The sequence below is a fragment of the Crinia signifera genome, chromosome 4 (assembly GCF_055691185.1).
Source record: "Crinia signifera chromosome 4, ASM5569118v1, whole genome shotgun sequence".
In the NCBI taxonomy this organism is placed as follows: Eukaryota; Metazoa; Chordata; class Amphibia; order Anura; family Myobatrachidae; genus Crinia; species Crinia signifera.
The window spans coordinates 277,639,796-277,666,112 of record NC_139220.1 but is presented as its reverse complement, the minus strand read 5'-3'; the positions used below and the strand labels follow the sequence as shown (position 1 = coordinate 277,666,112).

Below are 26,317 nucleotides of genomic sequence, written 5' to 3'. Positions count from 1 at the left end.
ATTTAACTCCATCATGGCAACAAGCATTTAATTCCCCTGTGTCAATGTGCATGTTATCCCCCTTTGCAATGAGCATGAAACCCCCTTGGCAATGAGCATGAAACCCTCTTGGCATCGAACATGAATCCCCCTTGGCAACAAGCATGAAACTCCCTTGGCATTGAGCGTGAAGCCCCTGGCATCGAGCATTTAACCCCTGGAATTGAGCATGTAAACCCTGGCATTGAGCAAGTAGATTAAAGACACTCATGTGGCATAATATGTAATGGGCATCACAGTGTGTGGTACAATATGTAATGTGCATCATGGTGTGTTGCATAAGGTGTAATGGGCATCACAGTGTGTGGCACAATGTGTAATGGGCATCCCGGTGGGTGGCACAATGTCTAATGAGCATTATAGTGTGTGGCCTTATGTGTAATGGGCATTACGGCATGTGGCCTTATGTGTAATGGTCATTATGGTGAAATAATATGTAATAGGCAATACAGCTTGCGGAATAATGTGTGACAGGCATTTTGGCATGTGTAATAATGTGTAATGGGCATTTCGGCATATACCAAAGTGTCTCAAAATGACCCTGGCATTTTCTAACTGTTAATTAATGTCAACCAGGTCAGGAACATATTTTCTGAGCCTGACTGCAATGACTAGCTTTTCCCCAATGGAAATTGCCATGTGCTCCAGCGCCCACCATACTTTCTCTGTGTGGGCAGTGCAGCGGCTGTGTGCGAGTGCGACATGGATGGTGTAGTCATCACGCATGTCACATGTGCGACCATGAAGCACAGTAAAACGCATTCCTGCACATGCTGGCTTTCTGACTGAGTGAGTGTCAGTGAGGAGGAGGTGACCCTGTCACCTTACAGGGGAGTGGCTTGTGGGATCATCATCCCTACTAAGTCATACCCCCTTTTCGTGAGGCTATGCCAGCTTTAGTGTCCCTACTACAGGAGTATTTGAACCTGGGACCACCCATTACTATATTTCTAGATTCACCAGTGATCATGTATGTACAAAACATAGTGTATGCCTTCCTATTGCCGTGTCCAGTCTGCATAGTCATAGGACTACCCTAGCAGTCAATGTTCCTTGTTAGTGCTTAGTGTTAAAACTAGCACCCTGCACCTTTCGAAACCCATATAGTTCCATTTCCTGCCTGGGGTGTCGCTGTACTGTATGTTGTGGTGTCTCTATAGGTGCCCATACATGTGATGTGTGCTATGAGATGCGCGCTCCCACGGCATCTCATTGCACAGTGCAAAAAGTATGTGCTGCACATACTTTTTGTACTGTATTTTTATCGCATTGCATCGCATTGCATGCACAACGCATGCACAAGGCATGCAATGCTCTATTAGCACAAAACGCATGGCAGCATCCGGACGTGTATGGGCACCTTATCACCTTGTGGCCTGTATCTCAATACAGACCAGCAGTGGTGCAAGTAAGGTGGTACGGTGTGGTACGGCGTACCTTCAAGAAATATGTTGCAGGTACGCCGTACCACCTCGTGCCCCCCTGCTGTCATTAAGATTTTTTTTTTTTTTAAATCAGATTGCTAGCGCCATATGTGATGCACTGACTAGGGGATTGTGGGTGAAGTGGTGCGGTCCGCACTTGAAGGGTGACACCTGGGATCCCCTGCAGCTCCTATGCTACAGCTGCCGTGTCACCCGTTAGCCCAGTGGTCTCCAACCCGTTGCGGCAGCGATCCGGGTGGCATGACCACTGCAGCCTGCAGGCACCCGTTCCCGGATCAGTCCGGCCGCCCCTCCCTCCTTCCATCCCCGTCCGCCGCAACTTCCAGTTCTGAGGGGAGGAGAGTGCATCACGCAGCGCACCTCTCCTTCCCCTCACTGAGTATCCCTGTGACTGACTGGGCCGCCAGCCAATCAGAGCTCACAGGCCGGCAGCCAATCAGGAGCCGGCCCGCGAGCTTTGATCTGCTGACGGCTCAGGCACAGGGAGGAGACGGAGCGGACAGCGGAGGAGCCTGCCAGCCCAGCCCAGCCAGTCCCGGACTCTCCCTTCCCAGCAGGAACAACAACAACAGTAAGTTCTGCTGCTGGCACAGTGGACACAGGCCTGGCACACTGGGGACATGCCTGGCACATTGGGGTCAATGGTGGCACAGTAGGGGCATGCCTGGCACAATGGGGGCATCCCTGGCACCGTGGAGACATACAGTGGGGACATATCTGGCACAGTGGGGGCATACTTGGCCCAGTGGGGGCATACTTGGTCGCAGTGGGGGCATACCTGTTTCTTGCACAGTGGGGGCAAACGTGGCAATATGGGGGCATACCTGGCACCATGGGGGCATCCCTGGCACCGTGGAGACATACAGTGGGGACATATCTGGCACAGTGGGGGCATACTTGGCCCAGTGGGGGCATACTTGGTCGCAGTGGGGGCATACCTGTTTCTTGCACAGTGGGGGCAAACGTGGCAATATGGGGGCATACCTGGCACCATGGGGGCATACCTGGTACCGTGGGGGCATACTTGGCACCATGGAGGCATAACTGTTTCTGGCAGTGGGGACATTTTTGGCACAGTGGGGGCATATCTGCACCATGGGAGCATATGTGCATCTGGCACTATTTGGGCATATGTATACCTGCCACTGCACTATTGGGGGCATACACCTTCGGCGTGCAATATTCCAGCCACTCCCCTAGTGTCATATGACCACGCCCCGAACGCGCCCATTTTTCTGAGAGCGGCATAGTACCACTAAGTCATTTTTTCTACTTGCACCACTGCAGACCAGACAGTACTAGAAGCACCAAAGCAGACAGCAACAACCCAGACAGGAAAGAGGAACTGCACAGATTTTGAAAGGTGCAGATGGACAGAACACTATTGCATATAGTATATCTGTCTGCCTGTTTATCTAAACCAAGACACTGCATATAGAGAAATGTGTTAGTGGTGCACTGCTCACAAGAGTATACCCCTGTTGAGTGCCACATATTGCTTATTGCTCTGGCCCGCCATGCTCAGTGGTGCTATATAATCCAGTCTCACATGAATGTTGGTTTGGGGTTAATATGTTGCTTGAATATAAAAAAACAATAAATGTGACTTTTGGGCAGCACAGATGCAGATACACATGCAGTGGTTCCAAAAATGTATGCTGTCAAACCCTGGGGTGCCTCAAGACCCTTGTAGGGGTGCCTCAAGTTGGTGGTCCAGTACCAATGGACATTATTTATGGTAATTGTAATAGCCACAACCAGTATCGGCAGCTGCCAATCATAAACTATTTGCACGAACAGAAGTGAATTCCGTTCCTCTCCCATAATTATACCTGAGGATGACATCCAACACAATTTAAATTTTCTTCTAAATTTCTCAATAAGAACCTTTTCTTCTAGGGGAGCCGAGAAAAAAATTCTAATACTCCAGGGTGCTGTGATTCAAAAACATTGGGGAACCACTGGTGTAATGGTTAGCATTACTGACTCAAAAATGTGTCTGTGGCACACCTAATGGAGCATGCGCAGTGGTTATTACCAGGGAGGGTACTGTAGGAACCCCCTCCTTCACGTGGCATTATCATTAGCTGCCAAACCAAACTCCATAATGTGTTTGCTAAATCTGAAAGCTTTGCAGTCCCTTTAGAAGCACTCCTCCAGGAGAGAAGTGGGTTAAATATCCGAGGTTGTGGATGGCCTTGGGAAGGACATGTGACTCAGCATCCAGTAAGGATGCAGGGTTAGATGAAATATAAAATCTGTTAATACATGTAGAGTCTCCCTTATCCGGAGATCTCTTATCCAAAATATTCCAAAACCTGTGTTTTTTTTTTTAATATTTCAGATCCCCTCAAGCCCCTTTTTTATACATACCAAGTCCCCCAATGTCCACCGTGGCCTTTAGGATCTTCTTCAGTGTCTTCAGCGGTCCCAGGAGTGCATTGCGCGGGTGCACTGTTGACATCACTGGCAACCCTGCAAACTAGCGCATTGCATCCCTGGGACTGCTGAAGAAGATGCTGAAGCTGCCATGGACGCCGTGGGACCATCAGGGGACCAGGTAAGTATGTTAAAAACATTTTTTCAAAAACTGTAAAAATCCCTTATCCGAAATGCTCGTGGTCCCGAGCATTTCAGATAAGGGATACTCAACCTTTAGTGGGAGTCAGCCACTTGTTCCGGATCTTCCCGGCATCCCTCTCCCTTCCCTTTTTTTTAGTGGTGGTGGGTGTTTTTTTGCGTTAGCTGTTTGGCTGGAGAGAACAGCAGATTAACTGGTTTCGGGTCATATTTAAGGTTTGATTGATACATCGTTGTTTTTGGTGCAGTCACCCTCATTGACTATAGGTATCTGTTGGATCACCCTGTCGTTGACCACAACACCGACTGTATGGGTGTATAGTCAAGTTAGAAGGTCAAGTGGATAACGCTTGTTGCTCGACTGTTGTTTAGGTAGCATAGGTTATGGGTGGGGTTAGATGAGAGCCGTTCTTTCTTGGCCACCATTATTTAATTCAAATCAAGCATTGAAGCTTAGAGTTGTTTAAATAAATTACAGATAACATTTTCTGCCAAACCTAAGTCTCCAAGTCTAGTGTTAAATCATGCAAACACAAGGTCATACACCAGTTGCTAGGATGTTTAATCTATTTAAACTGCTGTCTGCAATGCCGGGACCTCCATGGATCATATGGATGATACTTAATAATATTTTCCAGCCCCTTCGTCTTTGGGGAGATATGATGTAAATACAGGGTTGCCGCCTTTTCAGCTGCCCTCTCCGGGAGAGGGCAGCTAGTTCCATCAGGTAGGGGATGGGCCCGGCGGACATGACACAAAAAGGGGCGGATGCGTGGGTGGGACTATCCTAATAAGATTGCAAGCGGTACCCACCACTGCCGCTCCAGCCGCTCCCACTCTCCTCTCTCTGCTGCCAGTCCCACAGAGTCCTGCGGTGGCCGTCACTCACCGCTACTGCTACCACTGCTGCCGCTCATGCTCTCCTAACGGGACAGCGACGCCATGACGCCAGGTACGTCACGATATCATGCTGATCACTGGCACCCACCCCCGGCACTTTGGGACTCGCACATGCACAGTCCAATTTTTCAGCAAGAAGGCTGAAAAACCAGGAGGATGTCGGGACTTTCCGGGGGAGAAAGATTTAAAAAGCGAGAGACTCCCGCTAAAAGCGGGAGGGTAGGCAACCATGCGTAAATATATAATAATAAATAGGTTGCTATAAAAGCAGATTGTGCAGGGAATTGATTATCTTTCTTGAGAGAGTAAACCTATGACTAGTGGAGGCACCTATTGTTTTTGATAATGGCAGTTTATATTTTGCTACAGATATCAGGAGAAGCGAATTCATGTGATAAGGTTTTAATTGTTTATCTCCTGCAAGGTCATTTGTCCAATATTATGTATGATGCCTGGTTCCTGGTATTGCAGATGGTGTAATCAGCGTCTGAAGAGAAAAAAGACCACAGTGAGAAACCAGTAACCTGGCTGTGAGTGTTGTTTAGCAAATAATTTAGTACCTCATTTTCCGTAGGATCCTCTTTTTTTTGTTCTGCATTTTTTTTCTTGTTGTCTGTACATAAGAGGTAATCACTGCCCAGGTTACAACCACAGGGGGCAAAACCTGTGTCCCAGAGCACATAACCACATTTATTACATTGAAATTTGGAAATCTGACATGAATTTGCACTGGACGTTACTTTTAAAGAATGTATTATCACAACTTCCTTCTTATCTAGTGTTGAAACTAAACATGTACAAACACCTACTTCAATAACAAACCCTTACTTAATAAATACAAAAGGATAGATTAAAATAAACACACAGCAGCAGTCTGTCCTCTCTCTCCCTGAGCGGGTGTCCCACCCAACGGGCAGTCGGCCGCCCGCACACGGCCTGCTACCCCTGCTATTTTAACAGGGATGTGGCCAGGCTCGGACTGGCCTGGGGGGGAACCGGGGAATCCCCCGGTGGGCCCCGGTGATTTTGGACGCCGCCCACTTGTTTAGGGGGGCGGGGCTATCACTCTTTATCCCCCCTCCCCGCCGCCGCAATAGCAAAGGCACGGCGACTGCAAGCAGGGCTGAGGAGCTGGAACCCTGTCGCGCTGCGTCATGACATCAGACGCCACAGTGACAGTTGTCCCAACTCCCGCCGGCGCAGCACATCAGGCCACCTGATTCAGACGGGTCTGCACAGGATGGGAGCAGCCACCGCCAGGGCCCCAAACAGTATTAACTTTTTTATATTCTGTGTTTTTTTTTAGGGGTATGCGCTGTATTGTGTATGTGTGTGTGTGTATGTATGTATATGTGTGTGTGTATGTATGTGTGTGTGCACCATATTATCTGTGTAGGGAGGATCTATGTAATGTACTATATTGGGGGCCTATGTGCTGCACTATTTGAGTGGGGGGACCTATGTAATGTATGTTATTGGGGGGCCTATGTGCTGTACTATTTGAGTGGGGGGACCTATGTATGTTATTGGGGGCCTATGAGCTGCACTATTTGAGTGGGGGGATCTATGTAATGTATGTTATTGGGGGCCTATGTGCTGTACTATTTGAGTGGGGGGACCTATGTAATGTATGTTATTGGGGGGGGGGGGTGCTATGTGCTGCACTATTTGAGTGGGGGGACCTATGTAATGTATGTTATTGGGGGCAGAGGCGTAACTACTTTTTTTGCGCCCCCCCCCGCCGGACATTTCGGGCGCCCCCCCCGAAATATTAACCCCCTCCTTACCCACCCGTCCGCCCGTCACCCGACACAGATCTGCGTGTTGGGTTAGAGGCAGAAGCGCCGGCGGCAATGAGGATGGTTAAGGAGGGGGTTAATATTTCGGTGGGGGGGGGGCGCCCGAAATGTCCGGCGGGGGTTTTCCCTCTGGACCGCCGGCAGCCAATCAGGAGCGGCATTGGTGGTATTGGTAGCTGCTCCTGATTGGCTGCCGTACCTCAGTGCGAGAACTGAAAATATCGATGTTACTGCTTAGACTACAGCCGGGCAGCGCACATCGCTCTCTGCCCGGCTGTCATTTATTTCAATTAGGTGAGTCCAGCGGTGTGAGACATCATCCCCCTTGGAAACAAGCAATTCCTTAGACTAAACAGCCGGCTCTCTGCCCGGCTGTCATTTCTTTAGGTGCATCCAGTAGTATGACATCCTCCTTGGCAATTAGCAATTTCCTCCCCACCTTGGCAACGAGCAATTCCCTCCCCCAATGGGCATTACGTTGTGGTCTAAAGTGTAATACCACGCCCCTATGTGCTGTACTATTATCTGAGTGGGGGACCTATGTGCTGTATTATGTGTGGGGACCTACATGCTGTACTATTATCTGTGTGTGGAGGACCTATGTGCTGTATTATATGTGGGGGGACATACGTGCTGTACTATTATCTGTGTGTGGAGGACCTATGTGTTGTAATATCTGGGGGGGTGGTATTTGCTGTATTATCTATGGGACCTATGTGCTTTATTGTCAACGTGGGGGATTAATGGATCAAATGTCACACACCTGTGATTTTGGGCCAATTTTGCCCGATTATCGGCCCAAAGTGCAGAAATCGGATGAAATTGGCCCAAAATTCTATAGTGTATAGCCACTCCTCTCTGGTCAGATGGCCACACCCCTTCAAAAAGACCACGCCCCTTGGTGGGCCCCTGTGAGTGCATTTCCCTGGTGGGCCCTTCGTGCCCCAGTCCGACACTGGATGTGGCCACTCCCCCCTCTGCTGACCATGCCCTGGCTGTATCAGAATTTGAAACATAGAATTTGACGGCAGATAATAACCATTTGGCCCATCTAGTCTGCCCCTTTTTTAAACATGTTACCTCAAACCATATTTGATCCTTATTTTCTTGTAAGGATATCAATATGCCTATCCCAAGCATGTTTAAATTGTACTACTGTATTTGCCCCTACCACCTCTGATGGGAGTCTATTCCACTTATCTACTACTCTTTCTGTGAAGTAACTCTTCCTCAAATTTCCCCTGAATCTTCCTCCCTCTAGTGTCAGTGCATGGCCTCTTGTTCTGTTCTGCTGCTCCTCTTCCTGTGAAGAATGTATCCCACCTGTATCTTGTTAAAACCCTTGATCTATTTGAAAGTTTCTATCATGTCCCCCCTTACCCTTCTCTGCTCTAAACTATACATATTAAGATATTTTAGTCTTTCCTGGTTACTATTTGTTATGTAGGTCATGCACCATTTTAGTTGCCCTTCTTTGTACAGTCTCTAATGTATTTATATCCTTCTGGAGATATGGCCTCCAGAACTGAACACAGTACTCTAGATTAGGTTGTACCAATGACCTATACAGTGGCATTATTACTTCTTTCTTTCTACTGCTGATACCTCTCCCTATGCAACCAAGCATCTTCCTTTAAGTCCCCTGAAATAGACACCTAGATCCCTCTCTTCCTCAGTAGTTTCCATGATAGTGCATTTTATACTATATTTAGTCTTTGTATTTTTGAGACCCAAGTGCATTATTTAGCATTTTTTGGCATTAAACTGTAGTTGCCATGCTCTTAACCATTCTTCTAATCTACCTAGGTCATCAATCATTTGTTTTACCTCTCCTGGTGTCTACCCTGTTGCATACCTTTGTGTCCTCTGCAAAAAGACACATTTTACCCTCAATTCCATTTGCAATATCACCAATAAAGATTTTAAAAAGCACTGGTCCGAGTACAGATCCCTGGGGTACTCCACCTGTAACCTTTCCCTCCTTTGTCTGTATTCCGTTTACTACAACTTTTTGTTTTCTGTCCTGCAACCAAAATCTTATCCATTCAACTATCTTAGAATCCAATCCCAAACTTTCAAGTTTATTCAACAGTCTGCGATGTGTCTAGATAAGCTACTTCTACAGCATCACCTTGATCTATTACTTTAGTCACCCAGTCAAAAAAATCAATAAGATTTGTTTGACATGATCTTCCCTAAGAAAACCCATGCTGATTTGGATCCTGTAAATTGCTGGTTTTGAGATATTCTACAACTCTTTGTTTTAAGAGTGTTTCCATCAATTTCCCTACTACTGATGTAAAGTTCACTGGTCGATAGTTGCTTACCTCTTCCTTGCTTCCACTTTTTGTGCAGTGGGACTACATTCGCTGTTTTTCAGTGCTCTAGGATTACTCCAGTAGCTAGTGACTGGTTGAATAATTCTGTTAATGGTTTTACCAGCTCCCCTTTAAGCTCTTTTAGTATCCTTGGATGTATCCCATTTGGCCCCATTGATTTATCCACTTTCAGTTTTGAGAGTTCTGTGAGGACGTTCTCCTCTGTAAATATACTTGTTTCTCCCTCAGTTTTCTATACTTGCAACTTAACTGTGGCCCCTTCCCCTCTCTTTCAGCATTGAATACTGATTATTGAGTTGGAAAAGCTAAGGGTTTTGTGTTGCTGTGTTACCCTGCAGTATGATTCTCCACCACTAGAGGTTGCCAGTTCTCCTGTTACATGAGTTATCTGAAACTGGCGATAGCCACTGCTTCTCTCACTCACTGCATTCAAGTGTCAGGAAATTGATTATTCATCACCAGTATGGACTTGGACCAGCATTACCTGGCAGCTGCCTATTTAGTGCTGGGTCATCCATGTTTCTTGCAATGTTATTGGGCTTGTTCTATGTGCTACAATTCTGTTCCTGTTGCTCCTGTGTTCTGTGCCTGCCAAGTAGCTTCTGCCATTCGTCATGTCAGTGGTGGATTTAGGGGAGGCACCCGGGCCCGTGCCCCCTTCCCATTTTTATTTTATTTTATTTTATTGAAGCCGCACAGTGAAGCAGCCCGCAGCAGGCCATAACAAACCAGGAGCTGTCAAGCTGTCCCAGATGGTCCCCGCAGACCCACACAGTCTCTCCCCCCTACCCAGCTTTTACTTCCTCTATTGCCAGGGCTTGATGTCACAAATTAGTGACTGCCCGACAAGTAAAACTTGAGCAGCTGCTGCAGGGGTTATGGTATAAAACGTCTACAATCATATGGTCGACCACTAATGGTCAACAGTCACAAGGTCAACAGGGTCAAAAGGTCGACAGGGTCAAAAGGTCGACATTGAAAAGGTCGACAGGGTTCAAAGGTCAACAGTCAAAAGGTCGACAGGTAAAAGGTTGATATGGTTAAAAGGTCGACATAAAAAGGTCGACATGTTCAAAAAGGTCGACATGGAAAAAGGTTGCCATGATTTTTAAAATGGTTTTTAGGGTGTCTGTGGCGACATAGGTCAACATGGACACTGTCTAAGTGTACCGCTTACCCTAGCATGGCTCGGTGCCTCGCTGCGCTCGGTACACTAATTTATTTTTCCTCCACGCCCTAGTGGATGGTAGGGCATGAAATACCGCCTGTCGGCACATGCCGGCTGAAAATTTAGTCAAAAAATGCATGTCAACCTTTTGACCATGTTGACCATTAGTGGTTGACCATATGACTGTCTATCTTGAGTCAGTCTATGATCAGTCCGGATACCGCTGCGAGTGCAACTCTAAGGACAAACCGATGCTTCCAGGAGCAGCCTTATGGGAAATGTTACTCAGGGGAACGGTTGTCGGCCAGGTCGACAAGAAGAGGGGGCCAGGGTTGCCTTAGGTACCTTCTTCTATTGCATAAGGGAAGAAGGGGGCGGGGAGAGGGGAGGGGGGGGGGTCGGTGGGTGGTTTCAAAGGAACCCAGTCACACCTGTACTGGGTATGGGGGGGGGGGGGGTAGGGTATATATATATATATATATATATATATATATTAGGGAAAGGGGTGAGAAACAGCGCTCTCTAGTGTAATATTTTAGTGTTCACAAAATATACTGTGCGTACCGTGTACAAGTGAATAACGTGCTCATCAAATAATTTTTGTGCCTTTGTTTTCTGTGATTACCAGGATCCTACCCGGACAGTGGAGTCTGGACTCCACATGGATGTCTCCCACAAATTACAAAGGCAATCAGGGGCATGTGCCCAAATGGTGTGTTCAAATAAAGAAGAAGAAAACTCCCATTCAAATTAATGGTGTTTATTTAAAGTGCAAAAATAGTGAAAAAAAGGTTAAAACAAAAGGTTGCTCTCAACGCGTTTCGTCACTTAGGCCATATACAAATGGCTGGACTTCATCAGGAGATATATATATATATATATATATATATATATACCCATGTTGTAGGCAAGAAGGTGGCACTCCTGGATTTTAGTAAGTGAAAAAAAGCAATTTTATTGCAGTACAAGTCCCCCGACATGTTTCGGGCACAATCTGCCCGTCCTCAGGGATCCCTGAGGACGGGCAGATTGTGCCCGAAACATGTCGGGGGACTTGTACTGCAATAAAATTGCTTTTTTTCACTTACTAAAATCCAGGAGTGCCACCTTCTTGCCTACAACGTGTATCTAAGGACCAGCTCCTAATAGGAAGGCACCGGGTAAGAAATCATCGGATGGATATATAGGGAGTGCCGGTCATTGTGGACTGTATATATATATATATATATATATGTGTGTATATATATATATATATATATATATATATATATATAGACAGTGATGCCGCTCTCTCTCTCTCTCTCTCTCCATTTCTTTCCGATCTCTCCTCTCCATCTCTTTCCGATCTCTCCTCTCCATCTCTTTCCGATCTCCATCTCTCACTCCTCTCTCCTTTTTCTTTCTCTCCCACTACTTTCTTCATTTCTCTCTTTGTTCTCCATCTCTCCCTGCTCTCCATTTCTCTCTTTCTGTTCTCGATCTCTCTCTCCACTCTCCATCTCTCTGTCATTATTTTCTGTCTTTCCCCTCATTCTCCATTTCTCTCTCTCTCACCCTGCTCTCCATCTCTTCTTTCCATGATTCCATCTCTCTCTGTTCTCCATTTCTCACTCTCTCTGTTCTCCATCTACCTCCACTCTCTCTCTCTCTCCATCTCTCCAGTCTCCATCTCTCTCTCTCCACTCCCCATCTATCTCTCTGCTTTACTTTTCTTACTCCGCTCCCCATTTCTCTCTGTTCTCTGTCTCTCCACTCTATCTCTCTCCACCCTCCATCTCTCTCCCTCCATTCTCCATTTCTCGCTCTCTTACTCTACTTTCCATCTCTCTCTCTCACTCCATTCTCAAATTATCTCTCATTTTCTCTCTCTCTGTTCTCCATCTATCTCTCCGCTCACCATCGGTCTCCACTCTCTCTCAGCTCTCTATCTCTCCCTCCATCTCTCCAGTTTCCATCTCTCGACACTCTCCACCTCTCTCTCTCTCCACTTTTCTCTTCTCTTTCTGATCTCCTTTTCTTTCTTTCCCTCTGTTTGCTTTTTTTCTCTCCACTCTCCTTATCTTACCCTCCCTTTTTCTCTCTCTCTTTCTTCCCATTCTCCTTCCTTTTCTCACTCCCTCATTTAGATCTTCTTTTAAACCCCCATGTTTTTTTCTGTCTGTCTCTACCACTTATACTTTCCCTTTATGTCTTAGCAAGCCCAATAAGCCAATTTACCCCCTGTATACCCTCATATAGAGACCAGAACCCGCTGCCTCTCACACACTGTCACTTACTGCCTCTCCCTTTAATCCATTGTCCACACTCTGTCTCTCCACATCACCCTCTACTTATCATCCTCTCTTCATCACTGTCTACCTCTCCCTTCAACCCACTCATGATCACGCTCTGCCTCTCCCTATTACCCACTGCTTCTTGCTGTCACATCTCTCTCTCCCTGTAACCCTCTCTTTGTCTTCCACAGCTTATCAGTCACACCAGCTCATCATCCTTCCTCTCCCCATCCTCACTATCATTATATATACCTCTGCCATCCATGATTCTGTGAGGCCACGCCCTTTGTCATGAACCCACACCACTTTTTTGAAAGTGTGTGCACTCTGGCACCACTATCCATCCTTTCCCCTATCATGGTGTCTCCCCCCAGTCATTATTTTATGGATCCGCCCCTGCATCAGGTTACCATTGTGTGGTTTGTTATCATTGTTTCTGGAGCCATGTTCCTGTTGCTCCTGTGTGTTATCCTTCTGTTCTGATTTACCTGTTTTCATTGGTATTGTGTATTGGGGATGCTAGGCAACTGCTTTCCACCCTGGCTCAGCAGCTCTGACAGTAATTAAGCCTCACCTGTCCTGATTGACAGCTCCCTGGGCGTCTACTTCACAGCTGCTTCATTAAAATTGATTTCACCCCAGGAAGTGATTTAGTAAAACCCAGTAAAAACCTGCGAGTTTTTAAAGTCCAGTGAGCAGGTAAAGACCGGGCCGGCTCGAAGGGTGTGCTCGAATTCGCATGCCAGTGGGATATTATCACTGGCATGCAAATGGATGTCCTTGTAAAACATCCATTTGCAAGCCTTGCGAATGAATCCCGCTTGCAAATGGGTGGGGTTATTGTGACTCACAAGGATGTGAATTTGCATCCGAGCGAGTCAACCAGAATAAGGGCCCTAGAGTAGATGAGCAGTTTCCGGTATTGTTATGTCCTGCTAATGTGTACAGTTCTTTACTTACAAAATGCGCACTTCCTCAGACAAAGTATTTTGTAATTCAAGTTTCCTGGTTTTGACCTGATAATATACTAAAGATATTTCTTCACCTTGTTTGAATGTTTCCTGTCCTACCCAAGGTGTTTCCCAACCAGACAACGTCATGCAGACATGATCTGTTATTTACTTGCTCCCGCTATTTAAATATGAGTTTTATAGCAGCACTTATAAAACTAGTAGTCAATAGTGACTAGGACAACACCATGAAATGGGCATGCAAAGCGTAATCCCAATAAGCAGCAGACGGGACCCGTGATAACACATGGGAGCAGAAACATACCCAATCTCATGTGTTTTTACCCGATTGCGTGTAAGTTTTTGGGGATAATAAGATATCCCTAACTTACCATATTTACCATATTTATCAATGCTGTCTCCCTATAATTCCTACATCCCCGGCTCTCTGCCTGAGCAATGCATGTATATAAGAGGGAGCATGGGTTCGTCTAGTGGTGGTACTCCAGGAGACAATGGATGCTCCCGCAACCGGGCACCAAGCTTTGAGGGGGCACTTCCCCTCTGCTTCTGTATCCCAGCACCTGAAGCCCCGGACGCAGGCCGGCCACTGGTACTTTCAGTTTTGTAGCATGGGATTCCCTACTATTTCCAGCATCAATGCCTGTCAGCACCGTGGGTGTGAGCAAATGTCACTGGCTCCTGAAAGATGGTGGCGCAGAGTGGTAGTCCCCACCGCCGAACACTGTGGGCAGAGGGGAGATACTGGACCTGCCTGCCAGGGGGGCCGATGCTTACCAGCCGGACGAGAGAAGAACTAAACGGCAGAATCAATCGGATCGTCCAGTAAGAGTCTACTTCTCGTAGCAGGGCAACTTCGGTGAAGTTGCCTCCGGGCAACTTTGACACTTTGACGAAGTTACACTACTGGGTGCGGACATGTGGGACTGTATCAGGTAATTCACCTTTAGCATTCAAAATAACTTGGTCTGTTTCCTATTTAAACCTGCACCTGGAGCAGGCACATTGCCAGAACAACATATGCCTTCCAGGGATTGTTCTTGGCTTATCTTTACCATTGCTTGTTATCCGCTGTGACATTTGTATTTCAACCTGTGTTCAAACATTGCTTTGTGTATCCATGTACATGCACTGTGGTGGAAAGCGCAGTGTCAGACGTAATACCTGGCATAGCAGGATATTACATAATTGCCCCCTGAAATTTTACATGTCCTCATGCAACAGGCAACATGTAAAGTCAACATAGGACATTCTATAACTGTTTCTATGTCACATTTTTGTTTGATAAATGCTTTGCACTTTTACCTAATGTAAAGTTTCTTACAACTTATGCACTTTTATATACTCTATGGTTGGTAGCTAATGGCTAGAAATCCCATTGTGCCTCTTTCCTAAGAGCCTTAATTCTCTTTGCAGAATTTGCAATACTGTACTTGAATCTATAAAAGTAAATTTGTACTCTGGAACCTTATACTGTACATCGCTAGAACAGACATTATGGCATACTTGCCTACTTCTGAAAAGTAGTTTCAGGGAGATTGTAGATCACGGGTGCCGGACGCGTTCCCGACAGTCGGGATCCCGACAGTCATTTACCCGACATCGGGATCCCGACTGTCAAAACGCAGACAGCCGGGTGCCCGACGGCCACCCGCTATTTTCCCTCGTGGGGGGCTACGCGAGCCACCGTGCCCGCAAGGAGCTTTTTTTTGTGCTCGCCATGCTGTCTAAGTCTGGGCAGTCGGGATCCTGACTGTCGGAACCCCATACCACACCCGTAGATCACAGTCTAAAGGCAAGCAGCAATCAATCACAGGAAAAGAGCCCAAATTGCAGATGACTGACAGCGGGTTCGATGCAATGCCCGGTCCAGTGCTGCAGAAGCAATCTCTGGGATTGCATGTAATATATCACATGCTAAAGGACCGCATGCTATTTATCAAGCTACATTGAGTTTGACTTATCCAAGGGGAGAAATCGCTGCTATGGGGGCTTTAGCGTTGTTTAGGGGGTGCATCACTTTCTACCCAAGGGGCGCGTCTTGCAGTGGCAAGTACAAAGTGCAGTACTGGCTACACACTGACATCACAGCTACATTATACAACAGGGCAACACACTGACACCATGCCAACATTACACAGTAGGGCTACACATTGACATCACAAGGTAGGCATTCATTCATACATATATATAGAGAAAAAATGCTGAACCAACGCGAGTCTGAGTGGATTTACAAACTGAATACCCTTGCCCCCATTGAGCTAAACGAAAAAATCGCTTGGAATGCCTTTATTTGAAGCTAGATGATACATTAGTTAAACAAGCTGTCTTTCGATATATGACTTCATGCTGTTATACCCTATGCCTCTTTCTTTGGCTCAATAAGCGGCACCAGAAATATCAGTGCCTAATGTAACCCTATTGATCCAATATTAGATAACATAAAGGGTATTTATATAAAGGAATGTGTTTACATATACTGTAGGTCTATGAAGGCATTACCGTAAGTGCATCCTCTATAGCGCACTATATAGCACAAGTAGCCATACAATAGTTTTTGTTATTATCACATACACATGTATCCAGTGAGTTAAAACACTGGTCTTATCTGTTTTTGCACACAGGAACCCCGGAGTCGAAGTGGAGCGCAAGCTTCCAGCGTTGCCTAGCAACGGCCAGAACGGAAGTGAGGTGGAGCAGCGGCATCAGGAAGCCGCGCACACAGACGCCGGGACTCCTTTGGTCACGCACATTAGACAGATGGCTACTTAAGGTAAGATAACACACTATGTGGATTCTTTGCACAGCACTTTATTTGGTACTTGTGTAGTTTCACAGCGCCACCGCGCGCACAGTCTGTGTTTGAAACTTGGCAGCTTGCCAGACTATGTGTTTAACTGTGCGCGTGTCGCTCTAGCTGTTATCAGCGCAGCGCGTGCATGCTTTACATATGTAATCTACGTTATCAGCGTAGCTCTGGCAGCAGCAGCGCGTGCTGCCCAGCGCTGACAGGTCATTATGGTACTTGTAGTTCCATAGTGAAATAGACAGTCCTGCACACCGCTGACAACGGGGGCATGTAAACTGGACACCCCGGCACACCGCTAACGTACGGGGCTTCTAAACTAGACACCCCGGCACACGCTAAAATTTAGACGCTTTAGCGAATGGTACTAATACATAAAAAGTGATGAATAAAATAGCAGCGTGGTAGTGTTTTTGAGGTAGGTGATACGATCCTGAACGCAAGGTTGGAGAAAACTGTCTAAGAAGATTGACACTGGCTGGTAGAGCGACCCCCGGGCAGAGAACCTTGCGTTCAGGATCGTATCACCTACCTCAAGGACACTACCACGCTGCTACTAAAGTTGCAGGCTCTGGGGCAAGTCCCCCCTGATTGCATATTGTGTACCGTAGACGTCAGGAGTCTCTACACGTGTATTCCTCACGTGGGGGGACTCGAGACGGTGCGGACACTGATAACTGACAATCCGCTTTACAAAGGACCAAATGTTTAATTGTTTCTGCAACTCTTGGGTCTAACCCTACAACGTAATTTTTTCATGTCTAATAATAAGTTTTACCTCCAGCGCTGTGGATGCACGATGGGGTCCTCAGTGGCCCCATCGCTCGCCAACAGCTATATGTTCGGTGTGGAACATCAACTTCTCATCGATGTACCCGAGATCAGCAGGCATCTTGTGCTATATACGCGGTACATAGATGACCTGCTGATCTTATGGTCCGGTTCACAACAGTTACTTGAACAGGTGTTTGATAAGCACAATTTGACAGCTTCGCCAATTAAATTCACCTACTCTATGAGTAAAGAATGCATTAACTTTCTTGATGTAAACATCAGAATCTCTAAGGGCATTATCTCCACTGGGCTGTTTTGTAAACCTACAGACCGTAACAATTTGTTGCACTCTAAAGGCCCCCATACATTAGGCCGACTTGTCCTAGGGACAAGTCGGACCCAATTTACCTGCGAGCCGCCCGGCAGCTCCCCGGGAGGCTCACATACAATTTGGCACTTGATGTGCCATTTTTTACATGGGATAAATCGCATGCGATTTATCCCATGTAAAAAAAAACCCCGGGGAGCTGCAGAGCGGTGAGGAGTAGTGGGGGCGGGCAGCGGCAGTAGTGGGGGCGGGCAGCGGCGGCCAGCGGTGGTGGGGGCGGGCGGCGGGTGCGGTGAGCGCTGCTGACCTGGCCGGGCAGTGTACTTACACATAGCAGCAGCGGGGACGGGACGCGTAGTGGCGGCTATTAGATTTTTAAAATACTTGTCAAATGAGAGCGGCCGGTCATTTGACAAGTATTTTAAAAATATAATAGCCGCCACTGCGCTGCCCGTCCCCGCTGCTGCTATGTGTAAGTACACTGCCCGGCCAGGTCAGTCAGCAGCACTCGCCGGCGCTCAGGGACACGCTGCCCGCCCCACTGCTCCCCCGGTGTCTGCATGCATATGCCTGTCAGGTGGCAGGCATATGCATACAGGGAGGTCGGACGTGATCGTATGTACAGAGCGTCCGACCTCCCTGATCCGGTCCGATGCGCACGGGACCGCGCATCGGATCGGATCAGATATCACACACATACGATTTTGGGCCGATTTCACCCGATTATCGGCACAAAGTGCAGAAATCGGATGAAATCGTCCCAAAATCGCATAGTGTATGGGGGCCTTAACAGCCATCACCCGCTCCCACTGAAAGCAGAGTTACCATACTTACAAATGCTGCAAGCGCGCGGGATTGTGACTGACCCTAGAGAAGTAGAACCTGCACTAACATCTATGATTGAAAAATTCAGTGAGCAGGGTTATCCTTTAGCGGAGTTATTAAAGTCCAAACAGAGAGTCTTGTCCCTTCCTCGGGAGCAGGCACTGGTACCATCCTCCAGAGCCCAGGAAGAGAAAGTAGTCTGGGTCAACGCCTACCATCCTAAGAGTACGGCCATCAATCGGATGGCGAAATCCCATTGGCCAATTGTCAACACTGATAAAGTGTTTTAAGCACTTTATCAAAAGAAGCTCATGTGCGCCTACACCAGGGGTAAAAATCTTAAAGATTACCTTGTCAAAAATGATGTGGTGGAATTAGTGCAGTCCCCCACATACTTTTTAGGCACCCCGAGAGTTGGTTGTTACAAGTGTAGCGGCTGCACAACTTGCAGCTACATGGTGACGGGAGACCAATTCTGTCACCCATATTCTGGGAAACCATTCAAAATTAGACAGCGTGTGTCCTGTACGTCTACCAATGTAGTCTACCTGATCGGGTGCCCATGTGGTCGACATTATGTCGGCAAAACCACACGGGCATTCAAGGAGCGAGCTGCAGCGCATCGCTCTGCTATCAAACATGCGCTCATTGCAGGGGTTGGGGATCGACCAGTATCCAGTCATTTTGCTTTGGCTAAGCATCCTCTCTCATCCTTAAGGTACAGGATAATTGAACAGATTCCCAAACCCAAACGGGGAGGAGACAGGGATTTGTTATTGTGTCGCGCAAAGAGCATATGGATATACCGGCTTGATACATTGGCCCCAAGGGGCCTTAATGAACATGCGGGGTATTCATATTTTCTTTAGGGGTATCTCAGGTTTGCAGCCTGCAGGTACTATCCATCTGCTCTCTGCACATTAATTCAACTGATGTGTTGCTATTAGTGACGTATACTTATGATTGCAGTGTCCACACGTTTTAATTGCCCCTTTATACAGTCTAAATGTTATGGTGATATATTATGCAGTTGACTATCACTATACATTATTGGAAGCCGTCATTCTGACGGGCGAGTATTCTGGACGTTTTTTAATCCTCTTGTATTTTTATTGTATTTTCATTTCTATTTTATTCTTCACTTTTTATGTATTAGTACCATTTGCATCTGAGCTCCACTAGTTCAGTCTTATTATTATCAATGTACGGCTGGATCCAAAATACATTGTCTTAATCACATGTTTGTTTACTTTGCAGTGTGGGCAGTTCTGTTTGCCCTTCGCGGCTTCAGCGACGTTCCGTCGGGAATGACGTCATGTTACTGCGCCGGGCAGGACGCCAGGGGAGCGCGCAAATGGAGGCAGATTCTGCATAAAGGTATGTGTGTCACTGTTGTTCTTTTGTCTTCTGCACCTTGATAAAGGGCCCGGAAGGGCTTGAAACGTTGGGATAACCCCTGGCAGTCTGTGTTATTGATTCGAGTGCCGCCGTCACCATTTGTTTATATATGTATATATATATATCTTATATATTTAGCCAGATCTGTCACTTATCCCCTGTGTGTATAACGTTCCCGCCCAGCGTTCTACACAAACCCGCCCCCCCTAGGGAAAAGACACTCATCCCCTGTGTGTGTATAATGTTCCCGCCCAGCGTTCTACACAAACCCGCCCCCCCTAGGGAAAAGACCAGTGTAATACACACCACCACCCGCTTGACATCACATCCCCCCGCCCAGCCAGGGCTACAGTACACGCCCTCCATCCACCATTACTCCACAGCCACCAGGTGACACCCCCCCGCGCCACCCCCCCACGATTCACGGCACACACAAACCTGCACCAACCTCCCGAGATTCACGGCACCCCCCTCCCACGATTTGCAGACCCCCGTGACCCCCCTCCCGCGATTCACGCCCCCCCCCGCGCGCCCTCCCACGATTCACGGCACCCCTTGCACCCCCCTCCCGTTATTTGCGGACCCCTGCGACCACCCCTCCCGCGATTCGCGCCCCCCCCCCCCCGCGGCCCCCCCGCGCCCCCCCTCCCGTGATTCAAGACACCCCCCTCCCGCGATTTGGGGACCCCCGTGACCCCCCTTCCCGCGATTCACGGCACCCCCCTCCCGCGCCCCCCCCCCCCACCCCCGATTCACGGACCCCCACAACCCCCCCTCCCGCAATTCGCAGACCCCCGCGACCCCCTATTATACAGCCTCCTGCTCTCATGCACCCTCACTCCCTCCCAGTGGGAGGAGACGCTCACCCACTGCCGGGAGCTGCATACTGCCCCCCACCCTCCTCCAATTCTAGGGATGTCCATCGACCATCAATGATTTCAAATCATCGATGGTTTATGGCCGATTTTGAATACTTTTGACATCGATGTGGGAGGACCAGATGGTTTCCCTACATCGATGGCAAAGGAGAACCGATCAAGTTTCACATTTTTTTAACCCCTTCCCGACATTTGACGTACATGTACGTCATGGCTTTAAACTGTCACCGCGTCTATAGACGCGGTGACAGTTTGGAGATGTCTGCTGTCCCTGACAGCAGACATCCCCCCTCGCCGCCCAGGGGGGGCAGGGATGCCCCCCCCGGTCGGCGATCGCTGCGATTGGCTGTTCAAAAGTGAACAGCCAATTGCAGCGTTTTCTGTGTTACCGGCGGCTAAGCCGCTCGGTAACACAGAGATCGGTGGTGATCGGTGCTGTTAAGTACAGCACCGATCACCACCGATCGGCAGCCTAACCTCCCACCCACCCGGCAGCCTAACCTCCCACCCACCCGGCAGCCTAACCTCCCACCCAGCCAGCAGCCAGCAGCCGCAGCGCCAGCCCCCCTCCCACCCCCCACCAGCCGCAGCACAGCATAAAATTACAGTATGAAATTACTGTATGTAAAATAAAATGAACTATATATATATATATATATGTGTATATATATATATATATATATATATATACATATATATATATATATATATATATATATGTGTATATATATATATATATACACACATATATATATATATATATATATATACAGTGATCGGTGCTGTTAAGTACAGAACCGATCACCACCGATCGCCAGCCCCCCCCCCCCCCTCCCACCCGGCAGCCCCCCTCCCACCCACCCGGCTGCCGCAGCGCCAGCACCCCTCCCACCCCCCCACCAGCCGCAGCGCCAGCACCCCTCCCACCCCCCCACCAGCCGCAGCGCCAGCCCCCCTCCCAAAGCTGGTGAGCAAAATGGGGTCACATGTGGGGGGGTTCCACTGTATTGGTGCTTCGGGGGTCTTGCTAATGCGACATAGCACCCACCATTCATTCCACCACCAAATATCACTCCTTCCCTTCTGAGTCCTGCCATGCACCCAACTGGTATTTTGTGGTCACATATGAGGCATTGCCGTACTCGGGAGAAATTGGGGCACAGATTTTGGGGTGCTTTGTCTCCTTCATTCCTTGTGAAAATTTTTAGCCAGAACTGCATTTTTGTGTAAAAAATTACATTTTTTTACACAAAAATGCAGTTCTGGCTCAAAATTTTTCATTTTCGCAAGGAATGAAGGAGACAAAGCACCCCAAAATCTGTGCCCCAATTTCTCCCGAGTATGGCAATGCCTCACATGTGACCAAAAAATACCAGTTGGGTGCATGGCAGGACTCAGAAGGGAAGGAGTGATATTTGGATTTTGCAGCACAGATTCTGGTTGAATGACCCCTGAAGCACCCATACAGTGGAACCCCCCCACAAGTGACCCCATTTTGCAAACTACACCCTAGTGTACATTTCAAACCCCCAGGGGTTTCACCAATTTTGATACAACTGAGCTGTGAAAATGAAAAATTTAATTTTTTCATTTTCACAGCCCAGTTGTATCAAAATTGGTGAAACCCCTGGGGGTTTGAAATGTACACTATACCCCTAAATGAATTCCCTGAAGGGTGTAGTTTCCAAAATGGGGTCACTTGTGGGGGAGGTTCCTAACTTTTAGCATCTTATGGTGCCTAGAAACCTACATGTGCCTAAAATATAATCTCATAAAAAGGAGGCTCCAAAATCAAGTAGGTGCTCCTTCTATTATGAAGCCTGTGGTTTGGTCAACGTGCACACTAGGGCCACATATTGGATATTTATGAAAACAAAAGAATTGGGGGAATCAATTTTTAGTCACATTTCTCTCGTAAAATCTACTGTGTTCCTTAGAAAAATGTATTAAAATAGAAAATCTGCAAAAAAAATGAAATTTTGAAATTTCACCTACACTTTGTTTTAATTCCTGTGAAACACCTAAAGGGTTAACAAACTTCCAAAATGCTGTTTTGAATACTGTGAGAGGTGCAGTTTTTGAAATGGCATCATTTATGGGGGTGTCTCACATACAAGTGCCTCAAAGTCACATCAGAACTGAACTGGTCCCTAAAAAAATCAGTGTTTGAAATTTTCTTGAAAATTTGAGAATTTGCTATTCATATTTTAAGCCTCCAAGTGTCCAAAAAAATTAAAAGGAGGTTGAAATAATGATGGAAACATAAAGTAGACATATGGTCTATGTTAGTTATTAACTATTTTGAGTTGTATGATTATTTGTCTCACAAGCAGAAAATTTAACATTTTGCAAATTGCTAAATTTTCAATTTTTTTACAACATTTTGGTATTTTTCACAAAAAAACACAGACTGTATCGACCAAAATTTACCACTAACTTGAAGTACAATGTGTCACGAGAAAACAATCTCAAAATCACTGGGATAAGTAAAAGCAAAAAAAAGTTATCCCCACTTAAGTGATACATTTCAGATTTGAAAAAAAGGGCTCTGTCAGGAAGGCAAAAACTGGCTCTGTCAGGAAGGGGTTAAGGTGCCGGGACACGGAGCATAGCTCCGCCCCCCCCCTCCACACCCGGAAGTCCCGCAACCGAGTTCTGATTGACCCACGGCCTATTCAGTCAGATATAATGGATGACCATCGATAGCTACAACAATCGATGGTTATCCAAGTAATATTTTACTACTATCGATGGCAGGGTGCAAAATTGCCGTCAATGCCAACCATCGATGGCATCTGCACCAATGCCTATCCCTACTCAGCAACAGCCAAAAACCTTTACTACCCCTCATGCCCACACACCTCTATCACTGCCCTGCCTCCTGTTCTCCTGCCCCGTAACTTCCGCCAGTGGGGACCCGCTCACCCTGTGTCGCCCACATTCCTCTATCATGCTTTACCGCCCAGCCTCCTGCTCTCATGCACCCTAACTCCCACCCAGTAAGAGGAGACACTGACTCACTGCCACGCTGGACCCTCACCCACTGGCAGAAGCCTCCTCTTTAGTCCCCCTTATGCCCACAAACCCCTATCACTACCCAGCCTCCTGTTTTCCTGTGTCGTGACCACCGCCAGTGGGGATCCGCTGACTCAAAAACACCCTACTATACTATTGCACACACACCTAAACAACACGCGCACACACCCCTACACCCACAAATGTCACTGTACTCTCCAGACTATCAATGTTCATCTTACTCTGTAACCACTTTTTAATTAAACAAAACAATACACCCCCCCCCCCCTTCCACATCATATGCTCTCTATTTAACACATTTCACCTATAACTCAAGTTGCAATACAGGCATCTTACATACAATTCCAACCATCTTTCTCATATACAAATGTTCACAAATTTAAGGGGGCGCAGCCCCTTACGACGGTGTGAAGAGCGCCTGTAGGGAATCACCATGTATATATATATTTTATGTTAAATGTTTATTTTAGTGAGGGCTGGTAGGTGTAGAGAGAACTGGCATATGTGAAACCTGCTTATGTTTATATGTGCGTTCAGTTTGCAAGCAGAATCAGGTTTGCACGCACAGGTGCTAATTAATGATGACAAGTGAACAGATGTAATTATAGGAGCGATATGAAGAAAGCAAGATATGAAGGCATACAGGTTTTGATATAGTAAGTGCAGCATGAAATCAGGCTAAAAAGGAAAAAAAATTGCAATGTTTTTCTACTTTGTTTACAGATGCGTCTTATTGCAGTAGGATTGGCTCCGTGTGGTCTGTATCCTATGGTCACACAGCGATATTGGCCTGGGATCATAAGGGTGTGAAGGTTAAGAGAGAGAATATATGTAAGAATATGTGTGGACTGTACAATGGGGATGAAACTTGGACCAGAAAGTTTATACAGTATGTGCATTTCTTTCATTTGATAAGTTGAAAATGTGAGTTTTGGAGACTATGGCCCTGATTCTGATCGGTGCGGTCCCTGGCTTGTGGGGACCGATGTTTAAGCACTGCGCATATTTGCTTATGTGAATGAGCAAGGCTTCTGTATGGGCACCTTCGGCCACCAAGTTTTCGGACTTGGACGATGCAAGTCTACGTCAGCCCAGACTGAATTCGATTTGTTAGCAGGGTAGAAATCATTCGATGGTCTCGAACATCGAATGATTTCGGCTCTGCATGCTACCCTGCAAATGGATGTTTATGCAAAACATTCATTAGCAAAGCGGTGGCGATATTAGCTGGGCGGGCACTAGCTCGCCCGGCAAAGGCCGTTAGAAGGTTCGCTAAGCAGCAAAGTGCCGCTGCTTAGCGAGCCAACCAGAATGACCCCCTGGCCTCATTCTGTATTCAAAAACCTCTTTCTTGAGAAGGAGAATGTAGCCTTAGATCCTAGGAGGAGATAGTGTCTGGCTAAGTGATGGTGGCATGATAGGTTAGAAGAAGTGAGTACTGACAGCCTTGACTAGTTTGGTTCCACCACAGATCTTGGAATAAGGAAGCCCACATCTGGTTCTCTGTAGCCAACAACCAGGCAGCGGAACAATGACACCCACCCCTTCCTCCTTCCCCCTCAGGTGGCTACTCCGCGAGGCAGATTCCCAAATTCCCCTGAAAGAGGGAGGCTGATGCAAGCTGCAGGTGTTATCACCTGACTTGCCCATGATGCTGCTGGAATCGTGGAAACACACTTTCCACCTCAGAAGAGTGCAAGCAGAAATGAATGGTATGGGAGGCGAAAGACCTCTGACTTCTCTGCCATTGCTGTTACTATAATTGGCAGATGTCTCTCAAAGCAAATTCTCATTAAGTCAAGTGGTTCCACTCATTAGCTGCCCGTTCTTTCTTCCGCCACCATACTGTTATTTAAATAATAAGCTTTACCAATTTTCATGCCACTAATAGGTTGTTCATATGTATATATGTATTTATATAATGTTAAAGTCTAATGGATAGGCACTATGCATTTAGAACAGAAGCTGTAATCAGACGCTATGGTGGTTATATTGCCTTACTGGGAGTGTTGTCTGTAGTAATCAACTACTTTGGGGTGCATCTAGTTAGGTCTGAAAATTTTGTGATTGCAGAATGGGTTTTGGCGATTTTTTTTTAAACATTTCACCGATTTTCTTATCCGGCCTATCCAATTATTATGGCTGAAAAAAAGAAAACCCATTATCCATGCGGAAACATGTAAGCTCCTCAAAAAGCCATGGACATATGTATTTCCACATCACTGAAATAAAAGCCCACTTACGACAGATTTGGCTTTGCCTGCCTCAGCAAACCTCCGATGAGTGCCAGCATCGTGGGTAATTGGATAACCCCCTTTATGTGTCTACTTGCTTGCTACACCATTGAATTAGCACAGTGTGTTCCTTATAAATGGAAAGATGTGTGATTCATAACATTTGTTTTTGGAATGTGATTGTCGCTTTTATATGAATTTGATGTTCATTTTTACGAACATTAAAAAACGCATGTAGGCATATAAGGTTTGGGGAAAGGTATATCGATGATATTCAATATTTCCTTTTAACACAAAACCGCTCAATCCAGAGGACTCTTGATAAACCCACCAGAAATCGAATTGCCAAAAACCACAAGAATGATTGTTACGTTCATCATATTTACTGAGTTCTACTACTTCAAACCATGTAAACAAAACTGTATTTTTTCTATAAATAACTAATAAATACAAATAAACTAACATAAGATTACTATACAAAGCAACCATTTCTAATTGCAATATTAAATTAATAAATAGAAATA

The 26,317-nt window shown here is 46.7% G+C and overlaps 1 long non-coding RNA gene across 3 annotated transcripts; it reads left to right on the top strand.

The window, feature by feature from the left end:
• Positions 1-1,896: 1,896 nt before the first annotated feature.
• On the top strand, positions 1,897-26,193 carry LOC146072611 (uncharacterized). Of its 3 annotated transcripts, none has more exons than XR_014473213.1 (6): positions 1,897-2,055; positions 5,436-5,494; positions 10,899-10,982; positions 16,139-16,287; positions 19,505-19,624; positions 24,283-26,193. It is a non-coding gene; the product is annotated as an uncharacterized LOC146072611 (long non-coding RNA). The 3 variants fall into 3 exon arrangements; XR_014473214.1 differs by having other exon boundaries at positions 5,389-5,494; XR_014473215.1 differs by lacking the exons at positions 5,436-5,494; positions 10,899-10,982.
• Positions 26,194-26,317: the final 124 nt, after the last annotated feature.